Here is a 22,671-nt window from a genome sequence, read left to right as displayed (position 1 = left end):
AGAAAGCAAAAGAACCTCAGGTTGACTGATTGGACTTCGGCTTTGGCGACGGGGATGCACCAGAAAGCACTGAAATGAGGAGAGCAGAGGATGGCAGGCGGTTCTGTTGGCAGACAGGGGATGATCTTAATTGATTTGCTAATTAAGCTTTAGAGCCTAGGAGAACCTTCCTCAGAATCATGTCAGATGAGCAGCTGGCTCATGAAAAAAAATCATTTGCCATTTTCTTTTTATAACTCCAGAGTCTCCAAAGCACCTGTTTATTCTTTTGCAGATAATTGATTTGGGAAATGGTGGGGTTTCTGATTGTTTACATTTCAACAAAAGAGAGAGAGAGAACTTGGGTCCCAACTTTCAGAGTTTGTTCCCGTCTAGGCAAAAGCCGTTCCTTACTCTGTTTGCCAAATCTGTTGAAAAGTAATTTAGAATAGAAAATCTGGAAGCTGACCTTCCTAGCCATGACAAATCAGAGGATGAATTGTAAAATAAATCTCTGAAGTGGTGTTTATATTTCTGAATTGGAGAGTGATGCCACCATAAAGGCAATCTGTTACAACTGCAGGCAACACACTAGAACATTTCCAGGAAAAGAGGTGAGTAGGAAGTGACTCTTGTGTAGTTGGGATGAGAGTTTAGATCCTGGGTGTTGGAATTGACATTCACCGATTTCTGCCCTCCGCCACAAGAGAAGTTGGGTCACTGGAAACTGATATTTCTAGATGATAGTCCCATAAGGAGATTTACATGACAAAATATGTCCTTTCTTGTAGATCATTTTGTATTTATTTATTAAGATTAAATTTTGGAGGAAATTAATAATCAGATTAATAATCACTTTGAGTGAACCACCCAGTATACTTTTACCTTTTTAGGAAAAGGTAAATAAAGAAAATGTTGAAAGAGAAAGTCCAAACGCAGTGAAAGGTTTGATGGACAGGTGTTGGTGGTGCAGGTTTCTTAGATGCTAATGATGCAGTGTTTGGCTTTCCTGGAGGACACTCCGAATACCGGGTCTGGTCATTTGCCAGGGGTCACTCATTTTGTTACTGGATTTGTGAAGTAACTTGGTACACCTCCATCTGTTTCTCTCTGACCTGTATTGACAAGTGGAATTACCAAGTCTCAGTCTTGCCAGAAATTCCATTTCCCTTAAGGGCAGGTCAGTGGACTGCTGCCATGGAGACAGTAACTAGAAAAGAGGTGGCAGAAACTTGAGTGGATTGACTGAGAATGTCCGCGGCACCTGTCTGCTTCGGTAATGGCACGTCTTGAAGGTTTTAATGAGTGAAATGGGTAGGTTTCCTAATACTTCTCAAATCCAGACAGCCCAGCATTTCATTTTCCAGAGTACTTAAACTCCATCCGCCTGTTTATTTTATTGCTCATTTCCTAATGAATCCAGAGAGACTTTGTTACCTGTAAATCCGAGAATATTAACAGTGTAAATTGGCCAAAAGATATTACCTACCCCATCAGATTTGAGCTGTTTCCAGATTTACCTCCTGTCAAGATGGCTAGCAGTGAACTTGATTTTAATAACTGCAGATGAGGTGGGGAGAGGGGAGGGTACAAAAAAAAATGTTGTGGTTGTTAGCCAATAGGGATCTGACTTCTTTCTGATTCTTTAATTGATTTTTAAAACATGATCTATAAGGGCCACCGTTTCATGTATTTAATTAAAATGGTCATGCCCAGTGTCATTTATTTCTTTTTTTTTTTTTAATTTATTTATTTTTGGCTGTGTTGGGTCTTAGTTTCTGTGCGAAGGCTTTCTCTAGTTGTGGTAAGCGGGGGCCGCTCCTCATCGCGGTGCGTGGGCCTCTCACTGTCGCGGCCTCTCTTGTTGCGGAGCACACGCTCCAGACGCGCAGGCTCAGTAGCTGTGGCTCACGGGCCCAGTTGCTCTGCGGCATGTGGGATCTTCCCGGACCAGGGCTCGAACCCATATCCCCTGCATTGGCAGGCAGATTCTCAACCACTGCGCCACCAGGGAAGCCCCCAGTGTCATTTCTTTTATGAAACTTATTTCAGAATGTATTCCATAGATGGATTGTCTACTGACCTCCAAAACCGGGGCTGTAAGCAAGAATAACAGGATTTAACATTGGTCCAGACATTTGCAGTTTGTAAACAGATCTCACGCATGTGAAATAGCTTCCCATTTTATCCTCAGAACAACTTTGCCAGGTACATAGGGCAGGAATCATTATCCCCACTTTATTGAAAAAGTCACAATAGCAAGATGAGGAATCAGACCCACACTTCCTAACTCCAAGTTCAAAGCTTCTTAAATCTATGGAGCAGCTGGACCTCATTCTGTTCTTATTGCCCTTATTGCCTTAAGCAAACACCCTTGCTTTTGACCATCCTAAGTCAATTGATAGTAAGAATCCCTTAATATTTACGTGATGTGCTTTTGAAAATACACTGCTATCAACAGCTCTAAGAACTAAACTGCCTTGTAAACGATACCCAACTGAATCAAATATATGTGACAACAATATTTTCAATAGCACTTTTATTAAGTAAATTTGGCTTGCTGGATTAAATTGCATTTATGCTTTACTGGAGAAAAATCATCTGTACTCTTGATACAATACAAGCACATTTAAGAATATATTATAGTTTACCATTATTCATTTCACTATTTTTTATAATAGCAAACATCAGAAAACAACCTAAATGCCCATCAGTTGGGGATTGCTTAGATGAATGATGGTACACTGATGTACAGGAATATTATGCAACCACAGAAAAGAATGAGGATGCTCTCATATGGACCAGTTTGAAAAGATTACCCAGAGTTATCAAATGCAAAACCAAATATACTATAGTATGGGCAGTACGGTTTCATTTGTGTAAACCAGAAAAAAAGATTTTACACATTTTTTTCTTGCAAAATCATAGAACATCCCTTGAAGGATGCAAGAGCTAGTATCAGGGTTGCCAGTGTGGAGGGGACGGGGGTGTCTAAGATGTAAGGGAGGGAAGGAGACTCCTGCTGCTATTTCATACTCTTTGAATTTTGAACCATGATAAATGCAGGATCCCATTCAGAAAATTAAATAAGAAAACAAAATTCATCATGTCCTAAATTCACATACGTTAGAGCAAACCCTCCGTAAAACATCTTCTCTACACAGTGTATCACACACACACACACACATATACAGTTCCGACCCTCTGGACCCACACTGTTTTCCCATCCCTTCTCACTGGCCCCCTTCCCCATCCTGATAGCTCTTTTTATTCTTTCATTTCTCCTTTGGATTGTTAGCAAAGAGTCTGTATTTAGAAGCCTTTTGCTGAAGGTTGGGGGGCTAGAAGATACTAATTTAGCACAGAACTAAATCAGCAAATCAAGCCTACGGCATGACTGTCCCTGGAAATGGGGTGACTGTTGCTCCCTCCCTGATCTTGGCCCCTGACCACCTATAGACCCCTCAGCAGTGCTTCCCTGGGGTTTTGTCCAGCCCTCCCCCCATTTTTCATGCCCTTCCACCCCACCCCACTCTCCTTTCTCAAGCTGCACCAGGCCAGCTCCCAGATTCCTCTTGCTTTCCTACAGCAGCGAGGAAACGTTTTTCGTTTTTGCTCGTCTTGCTGTGAAACCAAGAGAGAGACCTTTTCTGGAGCGAAGGGCTCTGTCCTCCTGTATAGATGAGTGTTTCAGAGAGGAATGATCTCCAGCCTCCACCCCACCATTTATTTTCTTTTAGAAATAATTATTTTCTTTACGTCCAGGGTGAACCTTTCGTCTTTTATTTCACTGTTTCCACCATAGGGATCAGCTGGCCTGCAAGATATCTTTGCCTAATACCATGTTACATTTTTCTCCATACTCCTGGAGCAAGAGGAAGTGCCCCCCCCCACGCCGCTCCAGGGCACAAATCTCCAGGCCTCACTTACTGAGAAGCCTCAACAGTGGATTCAGCTCACCCTGAGTGGTTCTCCCCACCAGTCCCGTGATGGGCCCAATGGCTGGTGCCCCTTGGTGACTTTTCACTCATCAGATCGTTGCTCTTGCTGTTGTTTTCATCTTGGAAACCATCTGATTTGCTTTGTCTACAGGACAAAGTTCAGATTCCTCAGCAGGACATTTGCAGCCCATCTAAGCCCAGGCTCCCCTGGAAGCAGAGCCTGAGGCAAGGGCTTGGTGCATTGGTAATTTGGGATGGCAGCCAGGGAGCAGGAGGGAGAGTGAAACAGACAAGGAGAGAAGCCAGTAGAAATGCAGATTATTGAGTTGGGCACCTTCCAAGGAGCCATGTAGAACTGCTCCTGGGAGGAACTGAAAGGGGGGTGGTATTTGCCCACCACCCCCTGACCTCTGTTGGCTGAGGGGTGCTTGTGAGCTGTTAAGTCCCTTGAACACCAGGCTGTGCCTGCAGAGAACCAGGTGGGTGCCCAAGGGCAGGGAGTGAGAGATCATGGTGAGGACAGATGCTGTCGGACTGCCGGAAGGTGAGAGCCACAGCGATGCCCGGGGTCGATGGTGGGCCAGACAATGCCCACTGCAGTCCGGCCCCGCCTTTCCCAGCCTGTCTCCAGAGGCTGGCCTCCCTCGCCGGCCTGTGGTCTACAGATGTTCCTGTGCCCCTCACCTCCCCTCCCTCTGTGCCCCATCTGACATGCCTTCCCTCTCCTGTTATCTTCAGCTTTCTGTTCACCCTTTAGAGACAAGCACAGCCTCCCTAATAAAACCTGCTGGGACCCACCCTCCCTCACCGACTCTAAAGGATTGATCTCATCTCACCACTATCTCACCACTTTCACAACAAAAAACTTTTTATTGAAGTATAGTTGATTTACAATGTTGTGTTAGCTTCAGGTGTACTGCAAAGTGATTCAAATATATATATTCTTTTTCAGATTCTTTTCCATTATAGGTTATTACAAGATACTGACTATAGTTCCCTGTGCCATATAGTAGTTCCTTGTTTTTCCATTTTATATATAATAGTGTGTGTCTATTAATCCCAAACTCCTAATTTACCCCTCCCCCCTTCCCCTTTGGTAACCATAAGTTTGTTTTCTATGTTTCTGAATCTGTTTCTGTTTTGTAAGTAAGTTCATTTGTATCGTTTTTTTTAGCCTTATGTTTTGCACGTAATCTTTAAGATAATGTAACATGCTGTGTCTTAGGTAATTATTGAAATCAATGGTTCTCAGCGTCTCCCTCAGTGATTGGCAGCATCACATTCCCCAAGAGACTGATTAGAAATTCACCTGCTCGGCCCCGACCCCAGCACTACTGGGTCAGGCCCTCCGGGGCGGCACCTGCCAGCTGCTGTGTGACCAAGCCTCCAGGTGGCGCCGGTGCACGCCCAAGTTTGAGAACCCCTGGTTTAGACGCTCCTCTCTTCCTCTAGAATTTGACCAGTTGGAGGCCCAGGTCACTCCTTGGTTTACATCTTAACTCTAAAGCCCAACCCATGAAGGACTCAACAGAGTAAACACTGTTGAATAAACAGATGGATAATTTTCAAAATGGAACAGATTGGTTCACACTCACCCTAAGGAACAGCGTCTCTCGAATACACCAAGATGGTGTATCAGTATCTCCCACCATTTTCTCTCAGGGCGTCTCCTTCCACCCCTGGGCTAAACTCTGACCTGCGGTGGCATCCTGAGAAGCTAGAGCCTGGAGGAGGAGGGTCTTGGAGACCATCTTGTGCATCCCCTTTGTTTTACACAACAGGAGACTAAGGCATCCAGCTCATTTGTCTGGAGTATTTCAGAGACATCTAGAGGTCACAGAGGCTTGGATAGAAAAAAATGCTGTAAAGCAACTGGCCACTTAGAAGTTCTCTTAAAGTTGAAAGATCTTTGAGGAGCACAAGTTATATGTACAGGACTCCTGTGTGAATGATTGAAAAGTCCCAGCAGTCAGGGCCCAGCAAGAAATAGAAGACGCATTCACTGGGATGTTGAAGAGAATTTGATTAACAAGGGATCTTTCCGAGGGACTGGCAATGGTGGGAGCTGTTACCTCCCCAGTGCTGAAGGGACTATGGGAAGGCACTGGGTTTCTGGGGTCTTATGAGAGCTGGAGGGGAGAGGAGGGGGCTGCCACAGAAGGGGGAGACTGCAGGAGAAGGGCTTCTGTAGCTGGGGAGCTCACATAAAAAGGGAACTCCCACAGGAGGGGACTCTCATAGAGAGAGAGAGACCCTCACGGTCAAGCAAGGGTGCAACCCTTAAGTGCTGTGCCACTCAAGCGGGAAGGGGCAGGGGAAGAAATATCTCAGCTTCTCTCTCCTCCCACCCTTTGATCTCTTGCCTGCATCTCCCATTGGACAAATCCAACCGGCAGCCAGAGGACAAGGGAGCCAGGGTTACAGTCCATAGGAGTCTGCCTCCCCACCATAGGCGGGGAGGGAATGAATTGCGGGGGGTGGGATGTGGCAGAGAATAACCAATGCAAGGAACAAATAGAATAAAAGTGTATTAGCCTTGTTCTAATTCCTGTAGAACGTTCAGTCACCAGATTCAGAAGCCACGATTGGCATTAATGCAAGATGACGAGGTAGCCCTTTTTGTGGGTGGGCTCCACCACTGAGCCATTATGGAAGGGGTCTTGGTCCTAGAGGGTGGAGAGGCTTTGTAACTTCATTAAGAACAGTTAATTCAAGCATGGTGTCGCCCATTGCCCTTCCCCGAGCAGAGATGCTGCATCCATTTGCCAAAGGAGGAGCCTGCATTGTTCACATAGAAAGCATCCAGGGGCTGAAAAAGATACAGTCATATTACAGGGTCTGGAGAACCTGTAGATTTGTTCTGCAGGAGGTCTCTTGGAAACAATATGTAACTGACATAACCAGTCTTTTCTCAGGAGAAAGGATAAATGAAGATGAGCATAATTTAGCTAGTAAAAGTGACAGGTACAGGGCTTCCCTGGTGACGCAGTGGTTGAGAGTCCGCCTGCCAATACAGGGGACACGGGTTAGTGCCCCGGTCCGGGAGGATCCCACATGCTGCGGAGCGGCTGGGCCCGTGAGCCGTGGCCGCTGAGCCTGTGCGTCCGGAGCCTGTGCTCCGCAACGGGAGAGGCCACGACAGTGCGAGGCCCGCGTACCGCAAAAAAAAAAAAAAAAAAAAAAGGGACAGGTACAGTAATGACTCTGATCATCCATCTTCCTACTCACACACACGGTGTCATAAAATGGAATGCGATATAATGCTATAAGAATGGATTTGAACTTAGATTACATTTGCTCATGAAACCAGGTTTTACCAAGTTATTTAAATCAGAATCCCCTAAGGGTGTGGAATTCATCATGCAGTGTGGAAAAGAGCTGATTTGGCTTGGTCAGTGGTCCTCAAACCGGCTTCGGGTTAGAGTCACCCTAGGAGCTTTTTAAAGAAAGACACATGTTAACCCCTCCTGACTTACTAAATCAAAGCCTCTACTGGTGAAGCTCAAGCATCTCTGTTTTTAAGGTTCCCCAGGTGATTCTAAAATTCTCAGCCCCTGGTTAGATGAAAGGTCAGCTGGGGAAGTAAAGGTTGTCAGATACTTGGGAGCATTTTCTTTTAAGGACTCCTGTCCCTCTTTCTCTAACGCCTCTTATATTTCTGAGACTTTTTTTTTTTTTTACGGTACGTGGGCCTCTCACTGCTGTGGCCTCTCCCGTTGCGGAGCACAGGCTCCGGACGCGCAGGCTCAGCGGCCACGGCTCACGGGCCCAGCCGCTCCGCGGCATGTGGAATCCTCCCAGACCGGGGCACGAACCCGTGTCCCCTGCATTGGCAGGCGGACTCTCAACCACTGCGCCACCAGGGAAGCCCCCTGAGACTCTTTTATGTCCTAATTTAGGCACTGGCATTCTTTCTCACCTTTACCTCCACACAGAAAGTTCTCCATGTAAACATTCTTAAGAGAGTAAACTCCAGTGGTTCTGGTTACCTGAGTTGGTTCAAAGGTTTGCTTTGCTCCTTTTTTCCTGGATCCTTTCCCCAGATTATTGGCTAAATTTTAAATGATGGGGGAAATTAAATGTAGTAGGATTAAGAGAATTTAATGAAGAGACAAGAAAAAGTCAGTATCTCTTCTTTACGGGCTAGTGGGTGGTTTTCTTAATGACAAAGTTTATAGGACTAGGATTCTCAACCTTACCTGCCCACTGGGGAGTTTTCAAAAAATACCAGTGCCTGGGCCACACCCCCAGAAAACAGATTTAACTACTTGGGATAAGGGCAGAGCATCTGGTGTTTATATTCTCTGGGTGATTCTGATATGCAGCTAAAGCTGAGAACCCTTGCTATGGAGGAATAACTAAAAATGAGTTAGGTTGTTCTATACTCCAGATTTATCTTTATCAGAAAGCTTCTCTTTTTTACCAGTACCCTGCTATCGGTGGTCTCAAGGTTAGAGCTTTACAGGAACAAAAAGGAAAGTTATCCTAATACATTCAGTGTGTGTCAGAATAAGATGGTCCAAACAAACCTTCCTCATTCATCCCCATCAAAAATCTCTGGAAAACAGCGCGGGGCACCCCTTGCTGAAGTATTTTCTATGCAGGCAGTGCCATCTAGTGGCTGAAAGAAGGGTTACATGCTGACTGAAATCTCAAAGGACCACACTTAACAGATGTGGGAGTAATGAGCAAGAACAAATGTTTGGCCAAGAATCCACTGAATCGTCCCCATTTCCTCAGGTTTTATAACACAGATCAGGCTATGCAGTGGCTAGGGGGTGTCTGTTATGCGGTTCGGGTTCATTCTTTGTGTAAGCAGGTGGGCAGTTCCTCCAGCTTGGGGCGTTTAGGTATAAATATGGTCCCAATGACCTGATTCACTGAAATTCTCATCCTAGGTCACTCAAATTTTTTGGCCTCGGGGCCCTTTTATACTCTTTCAAATTCCTGGGGATCCCAAAGAGCTTTTGTTTATGTGAGTTATATCTACTGATATTTACTGCATTAGAAAGTAAAACTGAGAAAACATTTAATTCTTTTAAACATAACAGTAATAAAGTCATTATGTATTCGTGTAAATAGCATATTTTTGCGAAAAATAACCCCATTCTCCAAAACAAAAAAAAATTAGTGAGAATATTGGCGTTGTTTTACATTTTGTAAATCTCTTAAGTGTCTGGCTTAATAGACAACATCTGGATTCTTACTCCTGGCTTCTGTATTCAATCTGTGGTGATATATTATTTCCTTTGAAGTGTAGGAAGAAGCTCTGGCCTCAAACAGATAAGTCATTGGGAAAAGGAAGAATGTTTTTATAGACTTTTTAGGTAAATTTGAATTAAAAAATTTTTTTAATAATAGAACAAAGCTTAACAAATGGTAGTTTCTTAAAGGTTACTTACAACGTCAATGGGTTGGAAAAGGCAATTGATAAAAATAGTTTAGACATTACAGACTCTCTGAGAGGATCTTGGGGTCCCCCAAACATTGGTGGACCACACTTGGAGAACTGCTGCTCTAGGCAGACGTTTGATGGACAGAAAGCACACCTTTTAAAGTTTATATCTGTACGTCTCCAGGGAGGTGTTTGGGAGGAATTATTATGCCACTTTTATCACCTTTGACTGTGGGAGGTAAATGATTCGGTCGCCTGGGACTGCCGTCCACCTTTGGAGACTGCAGGGGTTGCCCTGATTATGGCCTCAGAGTTCTTCCCAATGGCTCTCCCTGGGGGTGGGCAACAGCACTGATTCTGGGGCCTCTGTCATTTGAAAACAGCTTTCCAGGTAATTCTGATGCATATTCCAATAAAGAGCCACCAACCTGCTCTTATTCCCTTCCCTGTACAGATGAGAAGCTGAGACCCAGAGCTCAAGGTGATATAGTGACAATGAGCTCCGGCAGGACAAGACACCATTTTAGGGAATCCCATTATTCTCTTTCCTTGGCCTGGCACAGGGTGTCGGCCTCTTTCTTACTCTTCCAGTGCCTCTCCTTCCACCAGCTTTGCATCTGTCTCATCAGGACTTACCACTCTCCCCACCTCCACCCCACAGTGAGTCACTGTCATTTTTGCTACCTAGAGCCATGCACCCTCTATTGGAAATGGCACCCAGAGCCACTTTGCCTCCCGCTCTCAGTTTATGTCCTTCTTTGCTCCCAGAGGTGGACTGGTGTTTCAAGGCTGATCCAAGGGGTCACATGTCCATGGCCACTCTGGTTGGTCCAAGGGTTGGCATGCGGTCATCAGAACCCATGAAACCAATAGCCTTGCACTGTGAATTCTCGGAAGAAGGCCCTTCTGCCCTTTTTCTGCTGGGCTGGATCCAACAGGAAGCAGAGTCTGGGTGGCTAAAGCCTTCTAGCCACCACGTAGAGTCTGAGAAAGTGTAGCCTGGAAGTGGAGAGAAAGAAACTGAGTCCCAAGGACTCAGTCAGCTGCCTCTGGGGCCCGCTGCACTCTGCTGCCTGTGTCAGTGCTTTACCAAGTTGTTCCTGCTTGGCTCTTGAGCCGAGCAGCGGGAGTGTCTGTGTTGAGTTTAGGTGTCTGCGTTTTTATAACCAGAAGAGCTCTAACTCACACCACCCCCATCCCCTGTCCTCCACACTTTCATCCTGCACTCACGGCTTGTCACCATTATGGAGAAAGCTCACTAGTCACATTCAGGGTCCATTTTCATTTTAATCGAATTACCCTCACTATCCTTCTTTTACATGGTAACATCAAATCAGAAAAAGGGACATCTAGTGTTTACTGAAATGGGTAGGAATGTGGTGCCTGGATTACCAGGCAGACTGAGAGATAACCCCAAAGCCAGCTCCGGAGTACATCTCTCCATCTCTTGCCCGCAGCTCTGAAGAAGTGGCTTTGTGGATTTCTTAATAATGACATGCACTTACATAAGATTATGGCAATCGGTTAAAGAGTCCTAGTGAACTCTGATAAACCAGACTTTTATCTGCTCTTGATTTTGCCAGGAAATTTTTTTTAACAGAATGAGAAGAAACATAGCCCCATCTGCAGTATTGGATCTGCCCAGAGAGCCTCTGTTGAACACGAGACCTCCCAGATTATCAGTAAAACAGAGGATATGAACTGGAAATGTGCAGACCCTGAGGAAAGAAAGGTCAAAGTTCCAATCTGTAGTCTTGATTTATTTTTTAAAATAGTTTTTATTTATTTAGGCTGCGCCAGGTCTTAGTTGTAGCACGCAAGATTTTTTTTTTTTTTTTTTTTTTTTTTTGTAGCATGTGGACTTCTTAGTTGCGGCACATGCTTAGTTTTTCTGAATAATTTCCATTGTTATTAATGGATGTGAGATTGTCAGAGCTACAGCTTAGGTGATTTGTGTCTGTTGCCTCTGGAACAGGTTGCAGAACTGGCATTACTCATTCCTCAATAATGAAATGTCTGGCTGGATTTTATGACAATAGTTTGTAAATGTCCCGATTGGGTTTGTCTCTCTTTATAGATAATCACTTGGAAGTTTCCACAAAGCTAGTAATTCACTTTGTACCTAGTCCCCATTTATGTCACTCATGGTGTCTAGCCATCAGAAGAACAAGTTAAACTTTAAAAATGCAACTTTTATTGCTCTCGTGTGACTTGGTGGCTTAAAATAATGATTAAAAAGTCAAATCACCGTCATGTGCAACAGATCCTCCTTTAATACTCATGTTGAGAGTCAGAAACAAGCTGCAGAATGGTGAGCGATCGATGTCCCAGCACGCATTTAACACAGTAGGGCTAGTTATAGTTTATCACCGTTTACGTAAATTCCATGTAAAACAATTCAGGATATAAAATACTTCTGATATTTTTCATTAGACATTTAGGACATTTATAGTTACCAAAAAACTTTACATTTATCAAGCATGGCATAGTTTTTAATCCATTATAAAGTTACATTATTTCATTCAGCTTCATAACAATCTTTAAGTTTTGAGTTCCTATGCTTTATCAGTAAAATAGCAAAAAAAAAAAAAAAAAAAAAAACCAACAACACCCTAGGCGTGGGGAGGCCCAGGGATGGCCCAGGGTCATAGAACTAGCAACTTGCAGGTTGTATCACTAATAACTATTAATTAGAACGTGGCTTGGTTGACTTCAAAGCTGCTGTCCTTTCTACTCTACACACTGACAAAGTAAATTAACTTGCTTTGTGTCTAATTTGAAAGCTGCTAAACAAAGCATTATATTGGGAATTGTTTCCCTCTTCAAATGTCAGTCCTCCTGTCTCTCTGTGGCGTGATTCGAATCATCAGCCGCTCTTGACTAATTGGTTCTTAGGAAGAAAATACGTCTGGCCGAGGGAGTTCCTTAAGACAAGTTGTTCATTACAGACAAATACGCCTGCCTCTGTGATTTCTGTTCGAAAATCCCTCTGTGTATCTTTAGCCTGGAGCTATATGAATTTTAAAGGGATTCGGCAATATCGTCAAGCTCTGTATGTGGACCTCCCCGAAATCCCAAAGTGACAAGTATGAAATACGTGCTTCAGCAGAAGCCTGCATCCCACATCTTCACATCGTGATGAAATACATAGGGACGGGAGGAAATTGAAGCCATAGTTACCCTCATGAATGTTTGGAAGTAACTCATGACCCAGTTCCCCCGGCTTTGAAACACTGGTTGAACTCTGGGATTGTAAAATGATATACACAGAGTTTTTCATTTACTGGGATTTTTCTTCCTCCAGTAAATTAAGTGTAAAAATCAACCAGGTGACAAGCAAAGGAACACTAGCATTTATTGAGCATCTGTCATGCAGCAGGTGCTGGAGGGGGTGCTTTGCGTGTTCCGTCCTCACAGTAGCTCTGGGAGGGAGGAATTGGGGTGATTGAAGTAACTTATTCATGACCACCCAGCTGACAGGTGAACCGGAACCCAACCCCTGGCTGACTTGACGTGGAAGCCCCTTCAAGAGCTCCTGACTACTTGAGAGTAACCTTCTTGGTGTTATATACAGGGACTTTGATGACCCTGTCCCCTTGCCCTGTCACCCTGTGCACACATGTACACATCTCTTTGCCCTTATCCACTTCCTCTCCCCAGCTGTGTCCAAGAGGCCAGCACATATGAGCCATTACCATTTCCTAAGCACACCAGCTGGCTTCATGCCCCTCAGCCTTTACCCAGCCTCCTCCAGCTCTCTGCAGTGGTCCCCCTCTCCTCTCGGCCAGCCCTCTGCCCTGATGTAAGGAACTCTACCTATCTTTGTAGATCAGGCTCAGGCATTTTCTGACCTACAAAGTCTTCCCTAACCTCACCCAAGCCTTCCTGGACATGCCTGCCTTTGGCCACCTCACTGTCACTTAGATTTAACTCTGTTTGCACTTAGCACACTGCACTGGAGAGTTCATTCATTCATTCTTAACTATCAATAATTAATAACAAGTAAATATCCATTGTATACCTAATCTGTGTCAAGCACTGTTCTTCTCAAGGCTGGCCAGTTACAATGACTAGCTCAGGATAGGCCAGTGTCACAAGCACAGTAAGTGAGCCCCTGGGTCTTTGCTAAAAAAATAAGGAAGAGGCTCTTCCTTTCTTAAGTGGATCTTTTGAGCTTTTTTTCCCTAGTGCCGATTTGGGTAGAGTTTCTGTTTTCTGTTGTCAAAAGAGCTCTAATGGAGTCACAAAGGAAAGAGGCCCATGCCTGGTAGAGAAGGATCTTCTAGAAAAGGGAAGACATAGGGCTTCCCTGGTGGCGCAGTGGTTAAGAATCTGCAGGGGACACGGGGTCGAGCCCTGGTCCGGGAAGATCCCACATGCCACGGAACAACTAAGCCCATGCGCCACAACTACTGAGCCTGCGCTCTAGAGCCCATGAGCCACAAGTTTCCTTCTCTTCTGAAGCTTTCTGCGGTGCCCTCTGAAGGGCACGTCTCCTCACACAAAAGGTGCAGCTCAGTGGTTAAGTGCATGGGTTCCGGGGCCAGTGGCTGTGTGGCCCTTGACAAGCATGTATACTCCCTGTGTCTCGGTTTCCTCCTGTGAAAATAATCATAACCGCCTCCTAGAAGGGTTGTGCCTGGTGACTAAGTTAATGGCAGGCACAGCCCCAGGAGCAGTGCCTGCCAGATGATACGTCCTTACGTAAGGCTAGCCTTTGGTTCTCTCTTCACTGTGACCCCTGAACCGGGTCACTGCTCACCGTGGGCTCCACAACCAGAAATGCTCCCCCTCCTAAGGCATCTGCACCCCTACATCTCTGTGATTAGCTCAGGATGGGCCAGTGTCACAAGCACAGTAAGCGAGCCCCTGGGTCTTTAAGCCTGCTGGATCCCAGGCTTCCCTCATCCCCTCTGACGCCACCCAGTGCCTGGCACAGAGCAAATTCTCAACCAAGGCAGGGACTGTGGAACTCTCCCTGGGACTCTCCTGAGCCCCCCTTTCCTGCCTTGCTCCCCAACCCCCGATCTGTCCCACCTGCACCTTCTTGAGAGCTGGGTTGTGCACTGCTGTAAGTTGTTTCAGGCTGGTCTCCCTGCTAGTTAGGAACCATTCATGGTCAAGGGCAGCGCCTTACTTAGTTCTGCGCCATCACAGGACTGACAGCCAAGGGACTGTTCTTACAAGACAGTCAATCAGTGTTTGCTGAGAGATGAAAGGAAGAGGAGGAAGGAAGGACGACAGAAAGAAGGAATTTTCCAAGTTGCTCATTGTCTGTGAAACATTCTTCCTGTAACTTTTGAAACTAGAGGAAAATCCATTAAGTAGAAAACCTAGAAATGATTTAGGCTGAACCATATGAAACTGTTGATATTTGATAGTTTTTTTAACTACAAAAAAGGCAATTTCATGTGGCTCAAACTAATATCTATTTTTTTAATGAATTTATTTATTTATTTTTGGCTGCATTGGGTCTTCGTTGCTGCGCAGGGGCTTTGTCTAGTTGCAGTGAGCGGGGGCTACTCTTCATTGAGGTGCGCAGGCTTCTCATTGCAGTGGCTTCTCTTGCGGAGCATGGGCTCTAGGCGCACGGGCTTCAGTAGTTGTGGCACATGGGCTCAGTAGTTGTGGCTCACGGGCTCTAGAGCGCAGGCTCAGTAGTTGTGGTACATGGGCTTAGTTGCTCCACAGCCTGTGGGATCTTCCCAGACCAGGGCTCGACCCCGTGTCCCCCGCATTAGCAGGCGGATTCTTAACCACTGCGCCACCAGGGAAGTCCCTAATATCTATTTAATGTGAGTGCCTTTGAACCCTGGTAAGTATAACACAGTAATACTTGCTCTGCACATACTCAGCACATTATGAATATTCATTAATAAGTCTCCAACAAGGACGCTGGTGGACTAAAGTCCTGAATTCTGAAGGGCCACACAGGATGATTTATCAGAGTAATAGTATAGGTTTGGCACTAGGTGGCAGTTCTTTTTACTTACTTATTTTTCACTTTCTTTTTTACTGATGTATAGTTGATGTACAATATCATATAAGTTACAGGTGTACAACATAGTGATTTACAATTTTTTTGTCAATCCCAAACTCCCTAACTGGCAACTGTTACACCGTGTGTGTGTGTGTGTGTGTGTGTGTGTGTGTGTGTGTAAAATCAGCTTTCAGGGGCAGACACCTTGAGGGTTTGTTTGTTAATTGTTAGCCAGATAGTTTGAAATAATCACCCCTAGTCTCTACCCAGCGCAACGTTCTGAACCTACTACCAGGTTAACGTTCAATCTAGAGAAGCAGATGGATCCCACATCTTTCTTGTACTTTCAGCGAAGGTCAGCTGGGTTCCTTTCTCTCACATAGTGATCACTCTGCCCCAGTCACTAAAGCTGATCCCCAGCCAAGTCCGTGCCGCTGGGCGGTTCAGGAGATCCTCAGTCTATTCAAGGACAGACTCCCCTGCTTTCCTGCCTCTGGGCTGTTTTACTGCCTCTGAGACAGGTCACCAGAGAGAAGGCTCTGGAAGGAAGTGAAAGTCATGGCAGAGCTGGTAAGAGGTTTTGTGCATAGAGGAAGTTGAGGCCACTGGTTTCAAATAACTGGGTTTCATGTACGTGTGCTCCTGCCGCCCTAAGCACACATAAGAGAAGGGACTGCTGGGACAGCAGAAGCTCCTAGTGACCAGGCCTTCTGCAGCTTTATTTCCTGCAAAGTGAAGGGTGGCCCAGTGACTTATTTTGGCAGAGACTTCTTAGCTCAGAGAAGATGAGCCATAAAATCAAAAATGGGTTGCGGAGAAAGCTCAGAGGTGTATACGGTGAGCATATGTGCAAACACCTATGAAGGCAGGTACTTGCCTGCACAGCTGAAGCCCTGGGAAGGTGCTGGGGAAGGTCACCCAAGGGGGTGAGTCCGACTTGTGGCCCCTGGTTTGTATGAGAGCAGCCCTGGTCCTTGTCATGGCCACTTCAAAAAGAACACAGCTGTTTGAAAACCAGCCGGCCTTCTGATCTGTCTTTCGGGAGGGGAAGACCTGAAGTACTTTGGGAAAGTTGACAGCTTTTTCAACTAAAACAGTGTCAGACAAGCAGAACACAGAACTTTCAGTCAAATGTTTGGGGACTACTGAATAGGGGTATATATTTACTCCACAGATGGACTTAAGATTCCCTGTTGTTACAGAAAAAATGTGTAGAGTTCTCCTTCGAAATATCTATACTCAATTTTGTTTAAGTCAGCAAGTATTAAAGGTCAGAGTTCATATGACTATTTGTGTTAGTTTCCCAAGTGACGATTTTTTAAGTGACTCTCTCTTTGGGGATATGTTTATTTGTTTTATTTTAAGCATGATTTTAGCCCTTCCTTGCTGTTATTGATCCATTTTTGAAAGAATGGTGAAGAGGGGCAGTTCAGAGCAGGGGCTGAGGAACCACACTGCTCTTTGGTCAGCTCTGTTCCCGTGGCCTGGGGCACATCATTTATCCTCTTTCAGCCTGAGCATCTTCTTAGGTACCACAGTGTGTGTGAAGTGTATTCTGGGACAGCAGCTGCCACCTACCAGGTGAGCTATAAATTCCAGCCACTGGTATACTGCTGGTTTTTAGAAGGCAGTTTCAGAATCTTAGTGCAAAATGAAGTCCTTAAATGAGTGATATCTCCTACGTGGTTAAGGTCAAATTTTAAAGCTGTTTCCGTGTCTAATAGCCTGCCTCTCTGGCTATTGCTATAATGTGACTGTCTCTTCTTCTGAGAAATAGCCTCAGCTGAGATTTTCCTCCATAGATTAAAAAAAAAAAAAACAAAACCAAGAGGGTCATGTAGTTACTGATGTTTTCAAAAAGGAATATTTATTTAGAAAAACCAAACGCATTAGTAAATTGCTTGCTTTATACACATAAACCCTTTGGAATCTTGTAGTGTTTCCATGAGATGTTAAGGCTATTACCTGTGGTCAAATAAATTTGTGTTTTACCAAGATAAACAGGTTTCTTTTGTGCGGGACTTCTCAGTAGGGTCATGTAAGAATCTTCACGAGGGATTAGAGTATGAGTGATTCCCAGCGTATTTGCCCGTCGAACCCTTTCAGTGCTGAGCAGCCCTCCAGACTGCTGTTCTGAGAACACACCTTGGAAAAACTGGGACCAAAGGAAATGAAAAATAGAGGAAAAGTGTCCACATTCAGGGGTCTGCATTGTAACTTGCACTGTTATGGTCCTTTTTACATACTTGCCTTGTTAATTCCACTTCCTCCTTCAGTCTGCTCCAGGCCATGTTCTTGACTTTGGTCTGTCCATACACGGCCCCAACTATCAGAGTATTACATGAAACATTTCGCAGGGAAAAGACCCTGCGACTGAAATGGGAGCTGCAAGGGAGTGCCTGTGTTCCCCGAATCACAGACCTTCAGCACTCAGAATGGAGAGAAGAGGGCAGGGATACTGACATTTATTTCATGCTTATTATGCACCACTTCAGGGATGGCCACACTGTACAGTTATCTCACTTGGTAATTGACGGGCACTGTAATGCACCGCCCTTGGGCCCCGCAGGACTGACAGGCTCATTCCCCCAGCCCTGGGTGGGCTGCTGGCAGAAGGCTGAAGAAAGGGACTTTTGTCCACAGCCACATAGTCCTTCTCGGGGGTGGTCCACATCAAATGACCAGGTAACACTGAGGCATGAAAGCTCAGCTCCTTGCCCCAGTTCAGGACAACCGTGAAGGACCAGCCCGGCTTCAGAACTCCCGGGATCAGGTGAAGCCTTTGTCGAGGCTTCATCGTAGCAGCGAGCATCTCCCCTGCCCAGTCCTGCTTCCTTTCCTCCTCCGTAGGTACTGATCCTGAGAGAGTGCTCCCCCAGTAAACTTCCTGTACCTTATGCTCACCTTGGAGTCTGCTTCCCAGGGAACTGGACCCATGACAATCTTACAGGGAGTATGAAATCTCAGGCTACAGACTGGAGGTGGAGAATAATCATTCTATCTTCTTTTTAATTGAATTTACTTTCCATCTCAAGCTTCCATGCTGCCTAATAGTGATACCTTAGTCTTTGCCAGTTCAGGGATTCCTTCTCCCCTCTTCCCCTCTTCCCCTCTTCTTCCTGGGATTACATCTCCTTTCCGTGAGACCTTAGGAGTTGTCACCTCTCTGTGCCAGCATCCACTGAGACACTGTGTTCTGTCCACTCCCTGGTTTGTGGTCCACACCCCATTTGCAGCTACCTGCTTCTTGGTTCAACCCTCAGGTTTCTCCCTGCTGGCCATCTCTTGGTGACACATCTTTGTAGCTGCATGGGAGCGGCCATTCTCTTGCCTCCCACCCCTGCTGGGCTACTTGGGGACAACAGGAAGCTGCTGAATTTTCTACCATAGACATCATTTCTTTAAGGCAAAAAAAAAAAAGAAAAGTGCCATGTGGTTATAGTTCCATTTTTTAGCACTGAAGGTTCTGTTCAAATGAAGCCATTTACAGAATGTCCTGAAGGAGCAATTGTTTTTTGGTGTCCGTGGGTGAAAAAGGCTATCACACATGTTGTCCTTCTGCAGATACAGGTTTTAAATTAGTTCCATGCAACTGCCCACATTCTGTTAACATATACTTATTGAGTACCTTCCATTTGCTGGACTTCCTTTGAGATTCTGGGGACACAGTGGTAAACAAACACAGGCAAAGCCCCTGGTCTCGCAGGCTTTAGAATGTGCCTCCCTGGAGTCTTCTTGGCAGGCGTTTGGTTCCCACAAAGCCAAGACCTCGTCAGCAGTGATTTCGACATTGAGGGAGACCAATGAGATGGCATTTGCCCTTCATTTCCCATGTCGTAGTTATGTGAGATCTCACTCTCTGTGACCCTGTCCCAAGGGGACATCAACGCTCCCTCTACTCAGTTGATTGTCACAACCAATGCCTCTGTAAGGAATCAGCAGCATACATAGAATTTCTCCATGAATTGGCAATCCACAGGCCACATCTGGCTGACAGACGTGTTTTGACTGGTCTGCACATTGTTTTTAAAAATTTTTAACTTTGGAGATTGTACAAACAAACCTACATTTCCAGGTTCTTTTAAAAAAAAATCAGAATATCTAATAGTCCGAGGTTCACAGCCTCATATAGCAATAAACCTACTGAAAGTCAGTAGACCACCCCCTCCATGGGGCAGATGCTTCACAGTTTACTACGGTTTGGTCAACCAGCCAGCTTCCCTCCTCTACTTTCCCTCCCTGGCCTCTGGAGGCCTATTCCTGGAGGATTTTCCTTTACACTAACCAAGACTGACAGAGCTGCGTGCTGGGCCTTATTGTATTGTCCCCACATAGTATGGTATTTACCTGACTGTGCTTTGGCGTCATGTTTTCCACCTTTATTAAGCAATTGTATAAAAAATAATCATAGGATGCTCACTCACTATGACTTGTGACGTGGCACGCTGTATCACACACTTTATAACGACATCTGTGGCAGTCATTAGTGCTCCTGAGATATTACTTGTTCATGCCTTTTTTGGGCAATACTAGGATGCACAGCTCGGCCCCCTTGTGCTTGGGTGGGGCGGTACGACAGGAAATGACGTATGGCATTTGATCTGTGTTGCACACACATCATTTCCAGGCCATGGCATGATCTGCCAGTGCAAGACCCTCCAGACTTCCTTTTCCTCCAGCAATGACAAGATAGTGTCTGTTGCCAGCCTGAGTCCCAGAAGAGGCATGGAGAAGAACCCCCAGCCAAACAACAGAGGATGTGTAGCATAAATGAGAAATAGATCTTTGTTGAACCCAAGTAGCTGAAATTTGGGGATTTTTTAAAATTACTGCAGCAGACCCTAGCCTATACTGAGTGGTACAGTCCATAAAAGATTTCTCTTAGAGAACTAGGAAAATTCTTCTTCTCAGAGACTAGTTTCCTTTTATCTAAAGGACTCTAAGAATCTTCTTTGGCATCTAGGAGTCTCAAAGCCATCTCTTATGGAAGTGTAGGAACTTGTGATATTTGGTGGGTATTCTAAACGTTCCCCTAATTTAATATTATTTTTTACTTCTTCTTTTTTTAATATATTTATTTATTTCCTTATGGCTGCATTGGGTCTTCGTTGCTGCGCGCGGGCTTTCTCTAGTTGCGGTGAGCAGGGGCTACTCTCCGTTGCGGTGCACGGGCTTCTCGTTGCGGTGGCTTCTCTTGTTGAGGAGCACGGGCTGTAGGCACGCGGGCTTCAGTAGTTGTGGCACATGGGCTCAATAGTTGTGGCTTGGGGGCTCTAGAGTGCAGGCTCAGTAGTTGTGGCACACGGGCTTATTTGCTCTGCCGCATGCGGGATCTTCCCGGACCAGGGCTCGAACCTGTGTCCCCTGCATGGCAGGTGGATTCTTAACCGCTGCGCCACTAGAGATGTCCTCTTTTTTAAAAAAACTTTTAATTTTATATTGGAGTATAGTTGATTAGAAATGTTGTGCTAGTTTCAAGTGTACAGCAGAGTGATTCAGCTATACACGTACATGTATCTATTCTTTTTCAAAGTTTTCTCCCATTTCGGTTGTTACATAATATTGAGCAGAGTTCCCTGTGCTATACAGTAGGTCCTTGTTGGTTATCCACTCTAAATATAGCAGTGCGTACATGTCAATCCTAAACTCCCTAACTATCCCTTCCCCCCACCGTTCCCCTCAGTAACCATAAGTTCCTGCTCTAAGTCAGTGAGTCTGTTTCTGCTTTGCAGATAAGTTTATTTGTATCATTTTTTACAAATAAGTTCATTTGTGTCATTTGTTTTAGGTTCCTCATGTTCACGTTCTCTGACTTCACTCAGTATGACAATCTATAGGTCCATCCATCCATGTTGCTGCAAATAGCATTATTTCATTCTTTTTAATGTATATATGTACCACATCTTCTTTGTCCATTCCTCTGTCAATGGACATTTAGGTTGCTTCCATTTCTTGGCTATTGTAAACAGTGCTGCAATGAACATTGGGGTGCATGTATCCTTTCCGATCATGTTTTTCTCCAGAAAAATACCCAGGTGTGGGACTGCAGGATTGTAAAGAGGCTGTTTTTTAAAGAAAGAGCAAGATATAAAAATAATTAATTACATCCATAGAGGTTACTTTCGGATACATATATACGTTTCCCTTGAAAAAAAAATTTAAATACCTTAAAAAATAAAAGCCCTGAGAATCTGCTGCACACATTTTACAAGGTCTGTGCATGAGTGTGGGGTTTAATTCTGGGACTTTCTAAGACTTCTTTTTAAGAGTAGACTATGAGAGAGGTTAATAGATTACATGAAACATGTTGCCTTAAAACATTTCTTAGTTTTTCTGTGGCTTATAATAATAAACTATTATGGATCACTAGTTTTAAAGTTGCCAGTGGTAGACTGAAAATATTTATAAGGAAATATGTGGTTTGGGTTTCTTTTACTTATTTTTATTTGTGTAGGAAAACTTACTGGTGCTTAGGGTTATTTGTCACTAGTTGCCAGGAATAGGGACAAAACAGCAAAGACGTTCTTACTCAAGCAAGTACCCTGGGACAGGATGTCTCTTGAGTTACCCTCTCTATTAGTTTTGTATTGATGTGTAATAAATTACCATAAATTTAGCAGCTTAAGAAAACACTCATCTACTAACTTACAGTTCTGTACATCAGAAATCAAGGTGGACTCAGCCAGGTCCTTACTCAGGGTATTGCAAGGCCCAAATCAAGTGTGGGCCAGGGGGAGGCCCTGGGGAAAAATTCACTTCTAATTGCATTCAAGTTGTTGGCTGAATTCAGATCCCTGAGGCTGTAGGTCTGAAGTTCTCATTTCCTTGCTGGCTGTCAGGTGAGGTCTGGTCTTTGCTCCTGGAGGCCAACCATATTCCTTCTCACATGGTCCCTCCATCTTCAAATCCATCAGTGAAGCATCCAGTCCTTCTCATACTTCAGATCTTCCAGACTTCTCCTGCCAGAGAAAATTTCTACTTTTAAAGGGCTCACGATCATCCACCCAAATAATTTCCCTATCTTAAGGTCAATTAATTAGTAGCCATGATTACATTTGCAAAGTCCCTTTTACCATATAATGTAATCATGCAACTCACTGCCGTGTAACATAATCAGAGAAGTAACAGGAGGTGGCAGGGTCATGAGGCCATCTAGAATTCACCCTACCAGCCCCCTCCCCCCACCAACCGTTGCACCACCCGCCTCCCAGAATCCTCAGTAACTCCTTTTCACCTATTTGTTTGCTCCCAACTCTCATCTTTTCTGGAGAATCCAAAACTAGTTTCTACTGTATCTGTTTCAAGCAAGCAAGTCATTAGTGCAGGTACATATTTTTTACTTACGTCTGCCTTGCTTGTCTGGAGTATAAGGTGTA

At 44.8% G+C, this 22,671-nt stretch overlaps 1 protein-coding gene across 1 annotated transcript in view; it reads left to right on the top strand.

Annotated features, from left to right (window-relative positions):
- Positions 1-22,671, top strand: part of CHN2 (chimerin 2) — a 334,206-nt gene that overhangs the window by 214,813 nt on the left and 96,722 nt on the right. The gene's annotated exons all lie outside the window — the stretch shown is intronic.

This window comes from Phocoena sinus, chromosome 9 (assembly GCF_008692025.1).
Source record: "Phocoena sinus isolate mPhoSin1 chromosome 9, mPhoSin1.pri, whole genome shotgun sequence".
In the NCBI taxonomy this organism is placed as follows: domain Eukaryota; kingdom Metazoa; phylum Chordata; class Mammalia; order Artiodactyla; family Phocoenidae; genus Phocoena; species Phocoena sinus.
This window is presented reverse-complemented; position numbering and strand designations above follow the sequence as displayed.